This window comes from Hyperolius riggenbachi, chromosome 2 (genome assembly GCF_040937935.1).
Source record: "Hyperolius riggenbachi isolate aHypRig1 chromosome 2, aHypRig1.pri, whole genome shotgun sequence".
Lineage (NCBI taxonomy): Eukaryota > Metazoa > Chordata > Amphibia > Anura > Hyperoliidae > Hyperolius > Hyperolius riggenbachi.
Genome location: NC_090647.1, coordinates 525,309,795 through 525,332,616, shown reverse-complemented (window position 1 = coordinate 525,332,616; position 22,822 = coordinate 525,309,795). Strand labels below are relative to the sequence as shown.

Genomic DNA, 22,822 nt, shown 5'->3' with positions numbered 1-22,822 from the left:
GTGATTAGAGGTGTGGCAGGGGTGTGTCTTAAAGTGTCCCTCTTTATTATTTCATTATTTTTATTTTAAAAGTTAAGAGATTTGGGCACAACCTCACTCACTCTTATGTAGCCCAGCCATATGCAGCAGTTATCCCATAGCTCCCAACTGTACCTCTTTTGGGGGGACAGTCCCTCTTTGGGAGCCCTGTCCCTCTGTCCCTCTTTCCTCCTCATTTGTCCCTCTTTCAGGACTTTGTCCCTCTTTCTATGTAAATATATAGATTTTTCTACTAAAAATGTGTTTTATTGACTCTAAACTTTATTCCCATCCTTTACATTGGTATATTACTCATTTTAAAATGTTAATATGAAGGAAAATAAACCAGGATAGGAAGGACCAGTGTGGTTTGAATGATCAAACAACTTATTTTTCTTATGAAATCCTTTATAGCATGCGTGACTAGGGGTGTGGTTAATGGTGTGGCAGGGGCGTGGCTTAAGTGTCCCTCTTTCTAATCGCAAAAAGTTGGGAGGTATGGTTTTCCCTTGACACCAGCTGTCTCCTTCATTGTCCTGTATCCTCCACTTTCCCTAGCTCACACACCCACAGACATACCAGCACCACATCCAGTAGCACTCCTCTTCTAAGTACAGCCTCCATCCTCTTTCATGTGCATCTCCTCCAGTCCCCACATACGCCTATATGCAATCAGCATCCCTCTTTTCATGTGCAGCCCTCCGCAAGCATTCGATTATCCTTTAAATGCAACTAGCAGCTTTCTTGTTATACAGGGGGGCACACGCAAGACCGGCCCAGCTGCCTGCCACACGGGCAATTAAACAGGCACACGCTGGCCGGTCCCCTTGTGCAGTGGAGGAATAAATGTAGGGGGCCCCATGTGAAGGCAAAGTATTAATGCTGCACATATTTTCCACCTATTCATTATGTCTCATACACGACTGGGCCACAAGCAACTATCACTACTCCTCATGCAGCAGTGTCACACATGTTGCAAAAAAAAAAATAAGAAAACTTGATGAAAAATGTAAGTGGTCGAAAAACAACCAACCATACCATTATTGTTAATATTATTCTGTATCTACATAGCACTGATACCTTCCAGAATGCATTTTACAGAGTACATAATCATATTACTGACTGTCCTCACAGGAATTTACAATCTAATCCATGTAAGAATCTGCTAGGTTCTTGCAGTGTAAAACCCTCATCTACTTTAAGAACCACTACTTCAGCAAAATACTACAGTATACTCAGAGTTCTCCCTTAAGAGAGATTCTATTGAAACATAATTCTGAGGTTTTAGTGGTACATCTGTACCCAAAATGTACAGATGACCAGGCACTGCCAGGCCCTAGTTGGGTAAACAGTGTAGTATTTTCATATTGCTAGAAACAAGACAGTAGTAAAAATGTATCTGTACCGTGTTAGCCAAACAAACTATGTAGGTAGAAAAAAACAAAGTCTTGAAAAAGTAATACCTTTTAATGGCTAACTGATAGATTTAAATGATGCAAGCTTTCTAGGATCTAGTCCCCTTCTTCAGGCATGTTTCCAGATGTTATCTGAAGTAAAACACTGATGCAGGTAAATAGTAAACACGTAGATGGCAGTTGTGCTGGTGTAACTGTATTAACCTGAAGAAGTGGGCCAGCACCGAGGAAACGTGTTGTCCCTTTTAGTGCTTAAAGGGACTCCGAGGAATAAAAAACAGAACTAACTTACTTGGGGCTTTCTCCAGCCCACCGTAGGTCAGGATGTTCCCCGGCGTCCTCTTGGCTCCTTTCCCGGTCCCTCCGCAGAAATCACGAGCGGCAACAACGTGCATGCGCAGTACTGTCACACCGGCCGCCGTGATGACGCGTAGCGGGTGGCGTGATGACAACGAGCGTCACCGTTCAGGAAGTGTCAGCCTGACACTCAGCCCCAGTGTCACCGTTTGTGATTTCTGCGGAGGCACCGGGAGAGGAGCCAGGAGGACTCCAAGAGTGGGGCGGAAAAAGCCCCAGGTAAGATCTGATTTTGATTTTTTTTACTCCTCGGAGTCCCTTTAAACGTATAAATACATTTTTGGTTCTTCCTTCAAGAGAGGTTAGATTTATACCGCCTCTCATTTGCACAGTTGTTCATAAGAAACGTACATACCAGGCGCCTCCACCAGTGTTATTGTTCATTAGGGATGAGGACTTTGCCTGCCTGCCTACCGAAATTAAAGAGACACTGTAATAGATAAAAACCCACCTGGGTGATACTTACCTCGGGGGAAGCCTCTGGATCTCAATGAGGCTTCCCCGTCCTCCTCTCTCCCTCCGTTTCAGGGCTGGCTCCTCTAAAACCACAGCCAACAAGCCTGTTGGCTGTGGCACAGGCGCCGTAGTGTCTGCAATATTTACCATCCTATGAATATATAAAGTCAGCGCAGGTCTATAGTAATACAGCTTTCGTCATTTTCTGGTATACAGGATCTTCGAACAAAAAGGTGAAGAAGCAAGGCTTACCAGATTCCAACAACCCACATTATAAGGTTGTAAACGAGTTTGATAGATGGTCCGCAGAACTTTCAAATGGTGTCGTTTCACCAGCGATGTTGCACACCACAGATTCCTCGGAATATATTAGATATCCTGAGGTCGCAGAGACTCGCCAAAGAGGACTCCAGTAGGATAGTGACATGATGACGCAAGATTGCGAAACCGGTCGGGAAGGCGACAGGCGGTACCATTTTATTTGAGGTCTTCTATTGACCATTTTATGCGCGCTACTTTTTCGGGGTTCCCAGTGCACGGGCCCCGTATGTGAGTTTCTTTTATCCTTGTTTTTAAATTGTTTTACTTGTTATGTAATAAAGACAGTTTACACTTAGATGTGCCGTACATCTCTTTCATGTCACTATCCTACTGGACTCCTCTTTGGCGAGTCTCTGCGACCTCAGGATATCTACTATATTCCGGAGGAATCTGTGGTGTGCAACATCGCTGGTGAAACAACACCATTTGAAAGTTCTGCGGACCATCTATCAAACTCGTTTACAACCTTATAATGTGGGTTGTTGGAATCTGGTAAGCCTTGCTTCTTTACCTTTTTGTTCGAAGATCCTGTATACCAGAAAATGACGAAAGCTGTATTACTATAGACCTGCGCTGACTTTATATATTCATTGCTTGTGTGGACTTTTGGACATTGTCCTTCTCGGCTGCGGTCGCCTTCTGCCTTGGCGCTGACACTTGTTGTTTATTGTTTAATATTTACCATCCTGACTCCAGCGAAGGCACGGTAGTGACTTTCGGGTTGTGCTCAGTGTAAGAAACTATACGTTGGTTGCTATTGGCAACAACACAACACACCTTTATTCCGGCACCAGCAACTCATTAGTAAGAGCTGCAAACACGATCTCATCACAGCAAACAGTATAGGAGATAGACCTTCTTAAGCGTCTTCAGAGTTGAGGAGTTTATTTAGTAAACAGATATACAGATACAGTTCATTACATCTTTAGCCAAGCAGATTATTCTGTAGTAAGTCTTTGCGTTACAGCTCTTGGCTCCAGTCCTAGCAGCCAGGTTCCTCTTATGTCTATCCTACGTTCCATCTACAGTAAGTATATACAGCATACAGTTATAGAATGACACAACATAAATAGATAAGTAAAGGGTTCAAGCCAGCAAAGAGAAGAAGTGCCTCTTCGTAGGCCCGTCAGTGGTTTTAATACCAACCGCGAAAGAGTTAACTATAACATCATCTGAGCCTTTCCCCCAAACCTACAATTGGCTCAGACCCCTTGTGGTGTCATGACACACACCTACTTAATTAATATTCCGAGTGCTCTCTACCCTACATACAAAGAATGCCATGTTTGGTAAATATTGGCTTTGTTTACCTTTCTGTGGACTTCTAGTCTGGACAGTTTAGGCCTATGACCTTCCCTCAGGAACATCTCTCTGGTAACTGACCGCATCATCTATTCTACGAGAAACTCTGCTTAAAGGAGACTTTGCAAATCAAGCCTTTCAACTAACTCAGTTCAAATAACTGAGGCCTACATATAGTACTTAAATTCTAACACTCAGGTGGAAACAGACGAGCCTGATTGGGTCCACCCTGCTGCCCAGGGGCGATTCGCCTGCACAGTAGAACGGACTCGATCTTGCTCGGCTATTTCCACCTGTGCATGACCAGAAAGCCACTACTGCACCTGCGCTGGAGCTGGGAAGGTAAATATTTACCTCCCCGTGTTTCGGGGGTTTCAAGCACCACAAGGGAGGGACGGGGAAAGTCTCATTAGGATCCAGAGGCTTACCCCTCCTGAGGTAAGTATCCCCCAGGTGTTTTTTTTTCTTTACTACAGATTTTCGTTTAGTAAATAAATCAGGAGCAATGATTCCACTCTTACTTCATTTAAAAAATTGCTCATGTTCAAATGAACTCGTTTTACTGTTTTTATTATGGAAGATCTGACATTGATTGCTAGAATTCCTTTCTGAAATGGGGCTGTGGACCTTATTTTCTGTATACTGTCCAGCATCCCCTTACTGTATAGTGTTGATTTTTAAGGGACGTTCTAAGTGGCTGTTTGTGGTCACTAATTTTCTGCTATTCACATCAATCACCAAAAGCCTCCTCAGATTTCTGTGGCAGCCTTAAGCTACATACACACATACGACAACGATTAATTAACGAAAGAATGACTTAAGTAAAGTTAGCTTTTATGCTGGGAATACACGGTTCGTTTTTGCCTTCGTTTAAACCTTCGTTTCGATTGTGCCTTTTGTCCTTTTCGATCCCGAAATAATCGGTCATATAGTTAATATCACCACCCACGGTTTCGTTTTTTTTTTCGATTCTGATGGTTTCGTTTTTCCAATGATCGAAGGCTGCAAAGAAACGAAACGAAAATCCCTTTTTACAGGGACGGACTAGCATAAACGAATATATAATCGATCTGAACAGCCATCAAGCCTACCAATGGCTCGATTAGATGGATAAAGAGAGATAATATCAAACATGTTCGATCACTAGTCGTTCGTTTTTGGGGTCTATTAATCGAAACTATAATGAGATTATGACTATTTTCACATACGTTTTCAACACTCGATTCGTTTACCGAACGAATCGAAGGTTTAAACGAAGGCAAAAACGAACCGTGCATTCCCAGCATTAGAGGTCTGTAACGATCTGATCGTTAGAACAAACATTACATCACATAAAGCAACTATTGCGCTTGCGCATAAAAATGAAAAGTTCCATGGAGAAATAGCGAAAATGCGCATGTCAAGCCTAGTACGAATGACCGTTTTCCAATGATGTACTACTTTTGCAAACGATCGTCGTTGGAAAAAATCCGCCAAGCTAGATCGTTCGTTTTTGACGATCTAGCTCGTCCGTCGTTAGACTTAATGGTCGTTGGCTGCTTTTTTTAAAACGATCTTCATTTGAAATGATCAGGGAATGATCGTTTCAAACGACTATAGTCGCATGTGTGTACGCACCTTTACTAATGGCATAACATTTATTTCCTGCGTTATATATCAGCAATATGCAGGGCCATTTTTAGGCATAGGCAACCAGGCAGATGCCTGGGATGACACCAAAAGGAGGGGGCACCACAGAGCTATTCTTGGTAGTTTAATGGGATTCATATACACAACTTCTGGTTCCATTAAGAAAGTGGTGCATGGAAATGTAATACCTACACTACTGATTAGCATAAGCGATGAGCAGTAATTACGCAACGTAATTCGCAATTACGCATCGTAATCATAATATGAAATTCTAGGGGAAAATTGTCATGAATTCTGTATGTAATTGTAATTATTTGTAATTACGCATGAATTTATGCGTAATTTACACATCATTTCGTGACGACTTTGGCGGTGCATAGCAAACCCCCATACATGGTATTGTTACCAAAATTGCTACATATGTTAACCACTTGCCGACCAGGGGATTTTACACTGATCGGTGCTGCGTGGGCTCTACAGCCCGCAGCACCGATCAGGAGTGCAGCAGGGCGATAAGACTACCCCCCTTTTTTCCCCACTAGGGGGATGTCCTGCTGGGGTGGTCTGATCACCGCCGGCTGCATTTGCTTAGCGAGGGGGGGGCTCTTCAAAGCCCCCCTCCGCAGCGTTCTCCGCCGTCTCGCCGCTCCCTCCCTCTCCCTCCCCCTGTGAGCTGTGCAGGATGGATTTCCGTCCTGTGCATTGAAGGATAGGCTTCAGCCTATCATATGCCGGCGATCCCCGGCCAATCAGAGGCCGGGGATCGCCGATCTGCCTTACGGCGCTGCTGCGCAGCAGCGCCGTATGATGTAAACAGCGGGGATTTCTTCCCCGCCTGTTTACATTTTGCCGGCGAGCCGCGATCGGTGGCTCTCCGGCTGTTCACGGAGACACCCTCCGTGAACTGACATGGAAAGGCCGCTCAACGAGCGGCCGTTTCCATGGTAACCCGCAGACGACCAGTTTAAGCCAATCGGCGCTAGCTGGTCGTCAAGACTTAAAGAGAATAGTGGGTACAAGTTAAAAAAAAGAATCGTTCAAAAAGACTTTGCAGTTTTTGCGAAAATCGATTTTAAAAGTACAAAGCAAAATGGTTTTTAAACTGTCATTTATTCTTTTAAAAAACATTTTTCTTTGCATTTTTAAAAATCGATTTTCTCAAAAACGATAAGGTCTTTTTTTTACAATTCTTTTTTTGACCTGTACTCACTATTCTCCTTAACATAGCAATTTTGGTAGCAATAGCATATATGGGGGGCTATGCTATTCACTGCGAAATTCGGCATGAAATTACACGTAAATGCATGCGTAATTACAAATGATTATATAAAATCAATTCATTTAACCATTTGTAATTGCATAGAGGCGAAAATGCGAAAAATGTACACAAAATTTCACGTAATCGTAATTAGCTGATTACGATCGTCACTGATTAGCATGACAAAATAGGTCTGAAAAGAATAACAATGATATAGCAGGTATGATTAAAACACTAATTTAGCAGTAATTGTTTAATGCTGGGAATACACAATTAGGTTTTTTTGGTTGATTTTCTGATCGTTTCTCTGATTGATTTCTATTCACTGCTATGAAAAAAATCGATGAAAGAAATGATTTCAGATCAGATCTGACCTGTTAGAAATTATCTATTGAGCCATCTATCTGACAAAAAAACTCGTAGTGTACCAGTATTCCCCGCATTAGATTGTCTATATTGATTAATAATGCCACTCTTTAGCATTTCTAGGACAATATTTGAACTTGTAAAGTCCCAGGCTGTACATAAACAACATTTTTTTTATAGTAGATACAAACCCCTTACAACAGTTATACACAGGGTTTATTATGTGGTTTTGCTATAACCACTTCAGCCCATGGGTTGTTTTCAACTTAACCTATTTTAGTTCCTGGACGTAGTTTCTACGTCCAGGAACCATGCGCGCTCCCGCTGCCGATCACGCGCATTCACGCGCGCTCCCGGCCCGCGGTTCGTTAGCCAGGCAATCAGTGAATCGGGCTATGGTGCCCGATCACTGATTCCTCTCCCCGCTGAAAAAGCGACAGCTTCTCTTGGAAGCTGCGCTTTTTCTGACTGTTGCCTCCCCCATGCGTCTCTTTAAGCGTATGTTACGCTTAGAGTGACGTCATGTAAACAAACTCATGGCCGCCATCTTGTGGCCAAAAAGTAAAACTACAACTAAAAGTAAAAAAAATAAAACTAAACGCACATTTACATTATAAAACTATTGTTTACATCCCACCCTCCCAAAAATACCCAAATAAAATGTTTAATATAAAAAAAAAAACATTACAATTAAAAAAAAAAAAACTTGTAAATATTTACCTAAGGGTATAAACTTTTTAAATATCAATGTAAAGATGAAATATTTCTATATTTTTTTATTTTAAACTTGTAAATAGTGATAGACGGAAAACGGAAAAAATGCACCTTTATTTCCAAATAAAATATTGTCGCCATACATTGTGATAGGGACATAATTTTAATGGTGTAATAACCGGGACATATGGGCAAATACAATACGTGAGTTTTAACCACTTTCCCCTCCACTACAGTATATCTACGTCAGCTGTGGCACCCTCCAAGCCACAGCGACATAGATATACTGACCTGGCTACAGCCCTGCTGTGCACGGTCTGGTGCTCTTTAGAGTGCAACCTTTCGGCACTGTCAGCTGCAATACTAATTGGTGGAAGGGAACATGTTCCCTTTTGGCCAATTAGTCCACCCCCTCCCATGAACGATCGCTGCAGTAGTGAACTGCAGCGATCCTTCACTTGTCCCCCTCGGCGCACAAGCAAGCAGCCACACTCACCTACCTCGGTCCTGTGACTATCCTGAAGCCTGATCCTCCGATCACCGCTCTGCAGTCAGCCGCATATTGCCGGAAACCCGGGTCCCGGTTTGATGACGTCATCAAGCCGGGACCCGGGTTACCGGCAATATGCGGCTGACTGCAGAGCGGTGATCGGAGGATCAGGCTTCAGGATAGTCGCAGGACCGAGGTAGGTGAGTGTGGCTGCTTGCTTGTGCATTTTTTTAAACTATCTCTGCATGGAGGGGGCTGCCTGATGGGGGGGGGGACATCTGGCTATAGATTCTTGGGGGGAGGGGAGGGGATATGCAAAGGGGGCATACATGTTTACTGGGGGACATATGAGTAACCAAGGGGAGGGGGGTTTTACAAATTTTGCGCATCTGGGCACCTGGGGGGGGGCATACCTTAATACTGGGGGCACATTTGGCTATAATGGGGGGGCAGCGCTAATCCTGGGGGTACATCTGGCCATAATGGGGGTAATCCTGATCTGGGGACACATCTGGCTATAAAGAGGGGCACTATTCCTGGGGGTGCATCTGTCAATCTATTCTGGGGGTGGCAAACACAGGGCACTCATCTGGCTATGCTGGGGGGGCTAATATTGGGGACACATCTGGCTATGCTGGGGGGGTGGGGTGATACTGGGGACACATCTGGATATCTATACTGGGGCGACTTTAACTGGTGGCACAGTATTTATGTCAATTGCACTTTTAATTTTTAAACAGAAATTGGTCAAAATTGAGAAATAGTGAATTTTTTTTATTTCCCCCCCCCTCCCTTTTTCCCATTAACATGCATAGAGAAGAACATTTTACTTGGGACCAAATACCCCCCAATGAAAGCTTAGTTTGTCTTGAAAAAAAAGATATATGGATCATTTTTGTGGCACGCACGAGTACAAATGAAGTTATTGGTGATTAAATAAGGACACCGCTAAAGCGTCAAAACTGCTCTGGTCAATAAGGGGAAAACAAGGTCTGGATGCGAAGTGGTTAATTATGGAGGCATGTTTTATTTTAAAACTATAATGGCTGAATACTGAGAAATAATGAATTTTTTCAATGTTTTTCTTATTCTTCCTGTTATAATGCATTTACAGTAAAGTGTCTCTTAGCAAAATGTACCCCCCAAAGAAAGCCTAATTGGTGGCGGAAAAAACAAGATATAGATCAGTTCATTGTGATAAGTAGTGATAAAGTTATAGGCTAATCAATGGGAGGTGAACATTGCTCAAGTGAAAACGACGGAACGCGAATGGGTTAAAGTGGTCTGAAAGTCAGTATTTCTACTTTGCTCTAAAACAGGGGTCTCAAACTCGCGGCCCGCGGGCCATTTGTGGCCCTCGGTACAATATTTTGTGGCCCGCACCAGCAAAAGAGACACTGAAGCGAACTATTTTTGCCTATTTGACCTTATAGTTCGCTTCAGTGCTCCCAAGTAATCCACCGCATCCCCGCCGCTAAACGAGGGCTGCAGAGCCCCCAAATCCCCCGGGCAAACATCCACGATGTTTGTGGATTTGCTGCGCTGAGGGGCAGAGCTTCCAGCTGTAGCTCTGCCCCTCCTGACGTCAATCGCTGCACGGATCGCCGCCTCTCCCTGCCCCTCTCTGTGAAGGAAGAGTAAGAGGGGCGGGCAGAGGCGGCGATCCGCCGCAATTGACGTCAGGAGGGGCAGAGCTGAAGCTGAAAGCTCTGGCCCTTCCAGGAAATGCCGGCGGATTGCCCCCCGCGGGATATAGGGGCTCTGCAGCTTTTTGTGAAATCCCTTATGCGGCCCAGCCTCATACTGACTTTGCCTCCTGCGGCCCCCAGGTAAATTGAGTTTGAGACCCCTGCTCTAAAAGTTTCCTCACAGCTTGAAAGCAGCTATCCCAGAAATGTTTGTTTAGCAGAACAGCACTGAAATGGTTAAACAAAGCACTTTGTCCCGCTATTTAGCTTTAAATCAAACTGGAGATAACAGTATCTTTGTTTGCATTCCAGTGCTGATACATGTGTGTAAACACAGTGTAACAAGTGAAAAGGAGCTCTCTGTGATGCTCTCTGTGTTTCAAGCACACAAACAGCTCAGAACAGCTAATTAGAAGATGTTAATATATAATAAAAAGCAGCTTGAATAAAATGCAATGGCAGGTTTTAGGGCAAGATAAACTACACTTTGGAAACTTGCAATTTGTAGATAGACAATATTACTTATGCACAAAAGCAAATATGATAACTGTATGAGTAATAAAAAGTAGGAAAACACATTTTTATTGAATGTTATGTCCGAGTTTCAGACTACTATAAGAACAGAAGCAATTTTCCCCTGTCAGTGCTCCTCCCTTTCATTCGCCAATAACTTTATCACTACTTAACCAACCTAAATGATCTATATCTTGTTTTTTCGCAACAAATTATGTTTTTTTGGTGGTGATACTTGTTTTCAGTAATTACTTTATTTTCAATGCATTGTATACGGAAATACAAGGAAAAAAATGTTTTTAAATAAACAATGCTTCTACTGTAGATAAAACTCCAATCACCAATCACTTCTATACAAAATCAATAAAATCAGAAAAATTATCAGAAATCAGATTGGACCTGTCGGAAATAATCGATTTGACCCATCTATCTGTTGGGAAATTGCATGGTGTGTTTAGAGGCATTAGAGACAGATCTCTATCTGATCCATTTGTATCACATTTGTAGTGTTGTCTCGCATATACTAAAGGATCCAACCCATAGGCTATCATTCATAAAGCATTACCTCATGCGGAAATGCTTAAAACAGCTGACTTTACCGAACACTCGGCAAAGTCAGCATTCATAAAGGCTCTTTCCGCATGAAAAAATGACACTACCGAGCAGAGTGATAAATCACCGCCTTGTGCGGTGATTATCGGAACAAATGTAGCAAAATGTTAATTCATGAAGATCACCGCAAGCAGTGTGAGGTCGGGAAGTACCGCTCCCTCTGATGTGGCGATAACAATGTAAGTGAATGGAGACACACAGACCTCCCAGGCAGCTGCAGCAGAGCGGAACACGGAGAAATGTGTCAACTCGGCAGCTTCCGTGTCTCCGCAAGCCTACCGCCAGCCTAGTTCGGGGAATCTCCGCACTGCTATCGCAACTGGATATATTTTTATGAATGAGCAGCCAGAAGTCTAAAATACCGGCAGCGGTGTTTTCCCGCATTGATTCCCCTTACCGACAGCTCCTTTATGAATGATAGCCATTGTCTCTAGGGGGAGTGCAAGAGCTGGAAAAGAGGAATGACGCCCTCTACGCAGTATTCAACAGTCAAGAGCTGGCACATCCAAAGAAAATCTTTATTGGTTCCATGTCAAGGAATATGGCCAACGTTTCAGAGCCACGTAGGGCCCTGTTTGCTTGGAGGCAAAAATCTCTGTCACTCCAAATCAGCTCCTATATCTGCAGATCAGCTTCTATTAGAGAGGTAGGAGTCTGGCTCCTTTAAACATTCGCATCCAGCGATCTGTACTCAGTGGGCAGCAAGTCTCTGATCGAATCTGATTTTAGAGAGATCTGGGCCCATATGCAATTCATTTTTTCACCTGAGTTTTCTCCTAGGCGATATTTTCACACCTTGCCATAAAATGCTTTTTACAACACCAGCAAGCAAGAAAACACTCAGAATAAATTTGATAGCACTTTTACATCAAATTTTGGGTACTTTTTTTTATTGTAAAATGCTGAAAAGTTATTTTTTTAGAGAAGATGAAAATTATCTCCTAGGAGATGAGTCAGGTGAAAAAGTGAATTGCATATGGGCCCTGATGTCATGAACATAGAATGTTCCATTGGTGAACAGCAAACTTCTACAAAATGTTTGCAAACAGGCAAATATGGCGAACCGACATAGACTTCAATGGACAGGCAAATTTTAAAACCTACAAAGACTGTTTCTGGCCACAAAAGTGATGGAAAAGTTGTTTCAAGGGGTCTAACACCTGGACTGTGGGATGCCGAAGGGGGATGCATGCCAAAAGTTCCACCAAAAATTACGGAGTTGACACAAAGTCGGGTTTTAATCCCTAAAGGGCAGAATTCACCTTATGCACAGCTCTGGGTGTCAGTGGGCTGTGGAGTGTCTCACACAGAGAGATACAATAGTACTATCAGAATACAGTGAAATAATAATGCACTGGAGTGGTTCTGTGCCTGCAACTTAATGTGGCAACAAACAGCAGTAGTGTGCACACAGCTCTGGGTGTCAGTGGGCTGTAGAGTGTCACACACAAAAGGGCTGTTTTCACAGCAAGGGTGCTTTCACAGCAAGTGAGGAACAAGAACACAGGCCTAGCTAATGCTTTCCCTACTATCTGCTGCAAGTCTGACCCTGCTCTCACTAGCAGTCAGCAGCCAGCAGAGAATTAATCCAATATGGCCACCGCATCAGCTTTCTGATAGGGGGTTGGGGGGTCCAGGAAGGGGTGCTAGCTGATTGGCTGCCATACCCCCCAACATTTGAAGATGCGAAATAGGGACACTTAAGCCACGCCCCCTGTGTGGCCTTAAGCCGCACCCCTGCTTTTCCAGGAGGGTGACTATGGGAGGGAGGAGGGTGCCAGTGTGTGGGAGAGGGTTACACTGGGTGGAAAGGAGGGTGCCACTGGGTGGGGGAGGAAGGTGCCAGTGGGAAGGAGGAGGGTTCCAGTGGGCAGGGAGAAGGCTGTCAATGGGCAGGGAGAAAGGTGCCACTGGATAGGATATAGGTCCTACCAGCCAAATTCAAACGGAGGCGATTCTACTAACGTGCATCTGTAGAAGGGGGAGGGGGGGTGTATGGATTGGCCTCAGAGGATGCACATTTTGGGCTTGATTCACTAAACTGTGATAACTCAAATATCACACCTTATCAAAGATATCACACGTTATCACAGATATCACACCTTATCAAAGTTAACACGCCTTATCAGAGTAGCACAGCGAGCGCTACAAACTTATGCCTGCTAATCGGCAATGGCACTCGTCCTGCGCTGAGCCCCTTTGGGCTATAGCGAACGATACGAACCCACAGGGGCTCAGCGCAGGACGAGTTCCATTGCCAATTAGCAGGCATAAGTTTGTAGCGCTCGCTGTGCTATTCTGATAAGGTGTGTTAACTTTGATAAGATGTGATATCTTTGATAAGGTGTGATATCTTTTCATAAGGTGTGATATCGTTGATAAGGTGTGATATTTGAGTTATCACGGTTTATTGAATCAAGCCCTTTGTGCGAAATGGCTGTCAGGCCCCCTATGCTGTACCCAGCACCCACTGTACAGCCTCCCCCCCCCCCCCCCCCCACCTGCCTTCTACAGATGCATGGTAAGAGAATTGCCTCCATTTGAATTTGGCTGGTAGGACCTACGCATGATTTTATTATCCTGCCGAAAGTGATGTCACAATTGCATGTTCACTGAATAAATCTAACAGTCAGCAGTGCCGGAGGTATTACTTCCTCCTTTATGCAGTGTTTGTACATCAACATTCAATCCTGAGAACCCTAACTAGTGATAGAGGGGATCTTATGCGTTGGCTGATATTACTGCTTAATCCAATCCCTGCTGCATTCTGTCTGTAATGGGCAGATAGTACCGACACAAATTCTTCTCTTCTCGGATACTACACCCTCAGAGCTGCGACAGCGTCCTCCAGCACCCAAGGGTGAGACACCAAAGTGCCCCCATCCATCCACCCCAGCCGTCACACACTGATTGCTATAAGACTAAGAGGCACCCCAGTGCCCCCAACCCCCCAATCTCTAGTTATCAGGCTTGCAGTCACTGCCATGTATCCCCTTTTCTTATTTCTCTCTGCTTCAAATAATAGGGGAATGATAGCTGAGTGAGTTTTACGCCCCCTCCTACACTGCGCCCTGAGGCTAGAACCTCTCCTGCCTCTGCCTGCTACACCTATACAGTTGACAACTATATCTCACTACTATAGTCCCTGAAAAGACACCAGATGGTGATGGTGGTTCAAACAAATCATTTATAGTGTCCAAACATTTTTGGCCAAGGGTCATATCACAGTTCTTAAGTGTGCTAGCGGGCCGAATTTGCAAAATTAAACACAATTTGTGCTGATTGCCATTAGGTACACTATGCCAGTGCCTTTTTCTCAAATAAAACATTATCACAGGAAATAATCCATAAACAGTTAGCACAGTGGCAGCTTCTAATAAGTGGCTGTTACTGCTGCTGGCATAGAAGCAGCTGCTAAATAGTGGCTGTAACTGCTGCTGGCATAGTTGCAGCTGCTAATCAGTGGCTGTAACTGCTGCTGGCACAGTGGCAGCTGCTAATCAGTGGCTGCTACTGCTGCTGGCACAGTGGCAGCTGCTAATCAGTGGCTGTTACTGCTGCTGGCATAGTGGCAGCTGCTAATCAGTGGCTGCTACTGCTGCTGGCATAGTGGTGGCTGCTAATCAGTGGCTGTTACTGCTGCTGGCATAGTGGCAGCTGCTAATCAGTGGCTGCTACTGCTGCTGGCATAGTGGCAGCTGCTAATCAGTGGATGTAACTGCTGCTGGCATAGTGGCGGCTGCTAATCAGTGCTGTTACTGCTGCTGGGACAGTGGCTGCTGCTAATCAGTGGCTGTTACTGCTGCTGGTATAGTGGCAGCTGCTAATCAGTGGCTGTAACTGCTGCTGGCACAGTGGCAGCTGCTAATCAGTGGCTGCTACTGCTGCTGGCATAGTGGTGGCTGCTAATCAGTGGCTGTTACTGCTGCTGGCACAGTGGCGGCTGCTAATCAGTGGCTGTTACTGCTGCTGGTATAGTGGCAGCTGCTAATCAGTGGCAGTTACTTCTGCTGGCACAGTGGCAGCTGCTAATCAGTGGCTGCTACTACAGTGGTGGCTGATAACCTACAGGTGAACAAAGGGGGAGGTAGAATGGCGACACAATGTGGCCCCTGCATGCAGCACCACAGCTACGGCCCGCAGCCCACATGAAATAATCAACAGTAGAGAACTTTTGGGAGCCACCAGAAAAGGCTCAGTGGGCCGCATTTGCACCCTGGGATGGACTTTGGACATGCCTGATTTACAGGATGAGCCAACTTGGGGAACAAACTATGTAAATTAGAAAAAGTTCTATAAAGCAAAATTTTAATGTAGGCTCCCTTGCAAAGGAAAGACTTGCTTTCAGCCAGGCACCCTTACAACGGCTTCATCTGTTATACTACCAAGAAATATTACCCAATTTATTTGCTGTCCACTTTGCAGACACACAGCCTGTGACGGTAATTACATTTGCTGCATATCAGAAGGAAGATCTCCTATCAAATACACAGTACAGCCTTATCATCATCCGTCATTGGTGTAGGGGGGCCGGCTACAAAAACATACACTATCTCACAAGGGAGTGCAGCTCTCTCATTTTTATGAATATTTTATTATCTTTTCATGGCGCAACACTGAAGATATGACACTTTGATACAATGTAAACAGGAGCGTAACAAGACTTAAGGTGGCCATACACTGACCCGATTCGCGGCCGTTTCGACAGCAGATTCGATCCTGGGATCGAATCTGCTGCCAATCGTTCACGCTAAACGCACCCGCCGATCCGATTTCCTCCCGAAATCGGATCGGTCCGTCGATCGCGCCGTGCGGGAAATTACCCTCGATCGCCCGCGGGTAGGGAGCGCGTCGCTAGCGGCGGCCGATCCGATCAGGTATACATTACCTGACGCTGGCTCCCGGGCGTCTTCTCGGCGCTGCACCCGCTCCATCCCGGCGCTTCCTGTCACCGCAGTGACCAGGAAGTTCAAATAGAGGGCGCTCTATTTGAACTTCCTGGTCACGGAGTGACACAGGAAGCGCCGGGATGGAGCGGGTGCAGCGTGGAGAAGATGCGGAGAAGATGCCCGGGAGCCAGCGTCAGGTAATGTATGCGCGGGGGGGGGGACAGGCGGCAGCGGCGGCTCCACAGATTGTGATCGGTTTCAGGCTGAAATCGATTCACAATCTGTTTGCAGTAAAGGCAGCCATACGATCCCTCTCTGATCAGATTCGATCAGATAGGGATCTGTCAGCTGGTCGATCTAATGGCAAATCGACCAGTGTATGGCTACCTTTATGCTGGGAATACACCATGCGTTTTTCCAGCAGATAGATAGTTCGATAGATAATTTCTGACATGTCCGATCTCACGTTCAAACGTTTTACCGCTCGATTTCACATAGAAGTGAATGGAAAAAGATAAGAAAAATGAGAAGATAAGAGAATTCAGTGGTTAATCAAGCTGAAAAATCGATTGAGCGGAAAATATAGCAGAAAAAAACGCATTGTGTATTCCCAGCATTAAAGTGTTCCAGAGCTCATTAAAACAAAACCCCCCTCAGCCAGCAGCCTTTACTCACCTCCCAGGCTCCAGCGATGAGCAGCTGTGGACCCCTCCACTCCAGCCGGCATCCCCGCTCGCACTGCAGCTCAGTTCCAGGTCGCGGCTTGATGACATCATCAAGCCGCGACTCGGATCTGAGTGGCAGTATGAGCGGGGATGCCGGCCAGAGACGGAGGGGAGCGACGATTGTCATGGGAACGTCAGGAAGGTGAGTGGATTCTCTTCTTCTCCTCCTACTGCCGCAGCTCTAACAGTGATCACTACGATCCGCCGGCGATCGTAGTGATCACGTGATCAGGAGCCAATCGCGATGGCTCCTGATTACTGAGGGGAGATGTCAGATGTCATATGACAGCTTAATCCCCCCTCTCGGGTGCGCACGATCGTGTCAGGAGTAGAAACGGCGGGTGGCGTAAATCCTACGCCGCATCAGCCTAGGGAAGCCACAAGTGCGGCGTATGATTTACATGCGGTGGTACCCAAAGGTTTAAGCTAATCAAAGATTTCTCATTTTGTCTGACTTTATTTGTTCATTATGGGTGAGAAAGTGAAAGATTAACTTAAAAAAAAAAAAAACCATACCTGGATGACTATGCAAATGATGCAGGAGATGCTCTAACCATAAACTGCAGGTGACACACTAATGGGATGGGATAACCACCCGCACACATGACTTCCTGTTGAGTAACAGGAGAAGGAACAGCTGTCACTTTGTTGCCTGCTGTTGCTGAACATGTCAGCTGGCACAGGACTGAAGGCTGGACAAAAATGTTTTTTTTTTATAACGCTTTTCTAAGTGCTTTTGCTGAGCTAGTTGTTTTTTCACTTTCTGACGCAAGTCAGGAAGTGAACTCTTTGACCCAGAAAATAATAAATACAATGTATTAATTCTTAAAAGTGTTCAAGAAATCGCTATGCAAATCGCTTTTTCAAACGCTTTGCGATTTCCTTATACCTTCCATTATAGGCAAATCACCCCAAAAATGGTACAGACAGCGCTTTGGTGAGCGGATCGGAATCAAACCACTCATATGTGAACACTCTCATAGGGAATCATTGCACAAGCGCTTTTAGGTCGATTTTGAAAATCGCCTGCGCTTAAAAAAAAACAAAAGCGCCCTCAGTGTGAACAAGCCCTTACTGTTTAATTGTCTCTTTTTAATGACACATGCAGCATACCAGAACTAAAATCAGTGAATGATTGACCTTTTTTTATCTCTTTCCTGCTCTCAGAAGCCAATTTATGCAAGGAAAGTGTTTTATGGCAGTAATTCCTTATCAAAGAGGGTTAGGCTATTGTCCGACCGGGTCCTGACCCGGACAGAACCTGTCACTTGCATACCCGATGTTTACTCTTTCAGACAGAGAAAGGAAAAAAAAGAACACACCATAGCTATTTGCATGCACATACACATGTCTATCTCATTATGTCACATGTCATCTTGTGTATCCTCTAACTACTTCTTGCACTGGAAACAGTATATCTATGCCCCTTGATACTTCATCTTAGCTCCAGGGGTGTAAATATATGTACCTCACCGCAATCGCCTGCCATATGCCTGCTGCCGCGCGCATTCTCGTTACCACCCGCTAGTACACTGATCAGTGAATAAGAACACGTTCTCATTCATGCATCAAAGTGCCTGTGATCAGTGATCTCCGGCATCAGTGAGATGGCGGTGGTCATTGACAAAGTGAAAGTAAAAACACACACAGCATTTCCTGCAGTGGGTGGACATCTAGTGGCCAAAAAGTAAAAAAAACACTTACATACATTACATTAAAGAGTAACTGTCAGGCTGCAGAAGCTAATTTAAACCTCTATTCTCCTGTGTTAAACAGTTTAGAAGGAAGCCATAAAGGCATTATTGAAGATAAAAATCTCTCTTACCTTTGATGTGTTCTTATCAGAAAAGCTGTTAGACCTAAGAGGACGCAAGCCGCATACTATACTGCAAAGCATTCTGGGGCCCTCCCCTCGGCTGCTAATGAGACGTTACAGCAGCTTGTAATCAGTCCAGCGCGTAGCACTGATAAATCTCCGGGCAGAGTACACTGCAGGAGTCAGCTATTGTTCCTAGCCACATGGCTCATTAATATTCACTGCACACTGTGTTATTCAGTATGAGCTTTTCTGTGATCAGGAAGCAGGCAGGACATGACGACACATTTGACAGAAAAACATGGAACCTGCCATGAGCTGTCAGGAGCATCAATCTCTGCATATACTATATAAAAATTCTGTGAAGTACAAACGTGGACAGTGAAATGCATATGTAATGTAAGTACAGCCAATCTTTAGCTACTGATATATGTGTTTATTTTCTCTGAGACCTTATACCTAACAGCTCCTCTTTAAATAAATAAAAAAAATCCCCAGTAACTAACTTCTTACCTCCTCCCTTTCCCATAGTTACCAAAATAAAAGACTTGTAAAAAAATAAAATAAATGACATTTAAAAAAAAAAACTTAAATAGTTACCTTAGGGACTCAACTTTTTTTAATATGTATGTCGTGAGAATATATTACTGTTATTTTTTGAAAATATGGGCTTGTAATTGATAAGTGATATGGTGTAATGAACAACGAAACTGAAAAAAATACACCTTTATTTCCAAATAAAGTATTGTTGATGTACATTGTATTAGGGACATCAGTTGATTGTTGTAATAGCCACGACAAATGGGCAATTAAAATGTGTTGGTTTTATCCACAGTAGCACATTTTATTTAAAAAATATAATGGCGGAAAACTGAGAAATAATGTTTTTGTTTTCCTTTTTTCTTATTTTTTCTTATTATTCCCAATAAAATGCATATAGACTAAAATAATTCTTAGTAAAATGTACCACCCAAAAACAGCCCAATTGGTAGCAAAAAAAAACAAGATATATTGTAGATCATTTCGGAGTAATAAGTAGTGATAAAGGTATTGGCGAATGAATAGAAGGATCGCTGAAATATGAAAATTGCTATGGTCCATAAGGGGAACACCACCTGTAGTGGTCAAATGATTAAAGACAACAAAATGGAGTGTAAGCATTAGTTACCCCAAAGGATTAAAACAGCAAAATCATTTATTAGTAAAGCAAGTTACATTACATTACATTTTAAAAAATCGCAATCGCAGTGACTGTAGCGCTTTTTGAGCACTGCGTTTGAAAACCACATCATGGAAAATTGGACAAGCACCATCAATTAAAGATTGAATAGTCATTCCATATATCAATAAAAGCAACCAGAATGTGAAGAACGCCAAATATCAATCATAGAGTAACAAAGCTTAGCTTTGCTTTGTTTTGCTGCGTTTGAAAAATTGCATACAAAAATGCGATGCGATTGCATTTCTGTTATTTGCAGTTACGTTTTTTCGAGGTCATATCCCAGGAGACCTTGCAACTTCCTGTTGAAGGACTTTTAGCCAATCACCAATCAATCACCAATCACATGAAAAACGCAAACGCATTGAAAAAAAATGCGAGCAAAAATTTAAACGCATCGCAAAAACACAAACGTATCGTGGAAACACAAGCATGCATTTTTTTTAAAAATCGCACTGGATGCAATTTTAAAAATCGCATTGCGTTTGTGATTGTGCCTGGCGATTTTCAGTGTGTAGAGGCCCTAACCGTGGTATCGTGATAAAATGGTAGAAATGTGATCAAAAGCTGTTCGGTTACGTCTCTCATTGGGTAACAGCCCTGACGGTAACCATTGGGATTAGCCTTTGAAGCTGACATAAATCCCCTATAGTTTACAGGCAGCACTGCTGGAGGATACAGTCTAGCATATGCTCATGTTATTAGTCTGTCGAGGCAAGCCAGGAAAACCATATGGGCTCAGATAGCCGAGAGATGGAACAGAGGCCAAGCGAGGACTTCAGCAGCCAGCCCATACGACCGGTTTCGCCGGCAACTGCCAGCTGCTTATTTGCAAATTCTGTATCACAACATAGATTAAGTGATGTTACGGCTTCCTCCTCTCCACAGTGCTTCGTCCACACCTGTTGCCTTACCTCACTCAGCCGAGAGCGTCTGTGCTCCAATAATCCCAGGTCAGCCACTTCCTTAGCTGCTTCTTGCCTTTGTGGAGAGGAAAGTCAGTGGCAGCAAGGCCTGCACCTGCTGCATAGCCGCCCTGACAGCCACTGAATGGACGGGACAGCTGTCAGTGCAGCGTTCAGCTACCTGCGACGCCCAACAGCTCTGCTTCTTCCCAAAAGGGACTTTCTATCCCGGCTTCTTCTCCTCGAGTCCCACTTCTCTTTCCTTCCAACAGAGTTTAGTGTGTTGTCATCGCTGAGGAGAAGCGAGGGAAGAAAAAAAATATCCCCCTGTCACGCTCCTTAAACAACAAAGTGACAAACCGCGGGAGTTGAATGCTTTTAATTCACTAGTCCTGGTGAACTTAAAATACAAACAGACTTACTTCACTGGGCAAGAATGTTTTCAGCATGACCCAATCAGTGTCTGAGCCTATTCCAGCTCTCTGGCAAAGATAGCCACTTGTACTCAGCAGAACTGTCTGGGGCTGCAATCAAGCAGAGGTGACACGGCCAACTGATTGCAAGAAGCTTATCGGGGAAAAAAGACCAACGGCCAACAAAGCTAACTATTAAGAAAGACGAATAAAGATATGAACGACAAATGTGTCACAAAGTTAAAGTGGCACTCCACCTTCGTGGAAAAGAATCGTGATTTTGGCAACCATTGTTAGTTGTTTACTTAGGGCTGAAATCGCTGCAGTGTTTCTAAATTGCGCAAGCGCTGTGTGCAGTGATTCTTAGGCCAATTGCGACTGTGTTTCTCTCCGAATGGAAGCGCTGTACAGGAAACTGTACAGCACTTCCGATTAGCGATTCTGTTTTTTTTTTCTTTTTAAATAAACTTTATTATACTTACCAGGTGTCTCAATGTCCGGCCTCCGCCCATAGCCCTGCCCCCTACAGCAAGAGGTCATAGATGCTTCTGTGCCCCTGTGACCTCTTCTGCTCTTATCAGGACACTCAGTTTCCCTAATCGCAATCGCACTAGTGGGCTCCCCACCATTTAAATACATGACATTAAATGGCAAATCCAAACATGCTGCCAAAGTCGCTCTAGGGCAGGGGTCTCAAACTCAATTTGCCTGGGGGCCGCAGGAGGCAAGGTCAGGATGAGGCATAAGGGATTTCACAATCAGCAGCAAGCGCCACCCCCCCCCCCCCCCCTACCCCTGTCCCTTGCATTGATTTTTATTTCAAAATCAAATTCACACTGAAGCGAACTATTGTGCCTATTTTACCTTATAGTTCGCTTCAGTGCTCCCATTACAAGTAATCCGCCGTGTCCCCGCCACAAAACAAGGGCTGCAAAGCCCCCAAATCGCCCGGGGGGCAATCCGCCGGCATTTCCTGGAAGGGGCAGAGCTTTCAGCTTCATCTCTGCCCCTCCTGACGTGAATCGCGGTGCATTGCCGCCTCTGCCCGCCCCCTCTCACTCTTCCTTCACAGAGAGGGGCGGGGAGAGGCGGCGATTGACGTCAGGAGGGGCAGAGCTGAAGCTGAAAGCTCTGCCCCTTCCAGGAAATGCCGGCGGATTGCCTCCCGGGCGATTTGGGGGTTCTGCAGCCCTCGTTTAGCGGCGGGGATGCGGCGGATTACTTGGGAGCACCTAAGCGAACTATAAGGAAGCTTTTGCCAGCGAGGGCCACAAAATATTGTATCGAGGGCCGCAAATGGCCCGCGGGCCACGAGTTTGAGACCCCTGCTCTAGTGGGTCCCAGCCCTTAGTGCTTTTTTACATGGCATAGCTACAGAACCAGGGGGGGGGGGGCCCACAGTAAATGTTATACTGAGCCGATCCCCGCGGCAGAATTTTAGACTGGAGCCCCCCAAACTGTGCTTCCCTCTTGCTTGATTCCCATGGAAGGCCTCAGTGAGAGATGCCTAAGTGCAGGGCTGGTTCTAGACTTTGTGCGGCCTGGGCAAACTTGTGAGGGTGCCCCCACCCCGAATTGGAATAAACGTACAGCACCCAACAATTTGCACCGCACGTTATAATTATGGTGAGCCCCCCAAAAAACACCCTCAGTATAGGTAGGTAGCCAGTTATAGGTGCCCCAAGTGTTGTAGCTAGGTACAGTTGCCCTCAGTAT

General features: G+C 44.7%; 1 protein-coding gene across 1 annotated transcript in view; it reads right to left on the bottom strand.

Annotated features, from left to right (window-relative positions):
- MAP3K7CL (MAP3K7 C-terminal like) overlaps window positions 1-21,049 on the bottom strand; it is a 64,277-nt gene extending 43,228 nt beyond the window's left edge. The window contains exon 1 of the mRNA XM_068270602.1: window positions 20,703-21,049. The gene's annotated coding sequence lies outside the window, so the exon portion shown is untranslated. The remainder of the gene's footprint in view (window positions 1-20,702) is intronic.
- Window positions 21,050-22,822: the final 1,773 nt, after the last annotated feature.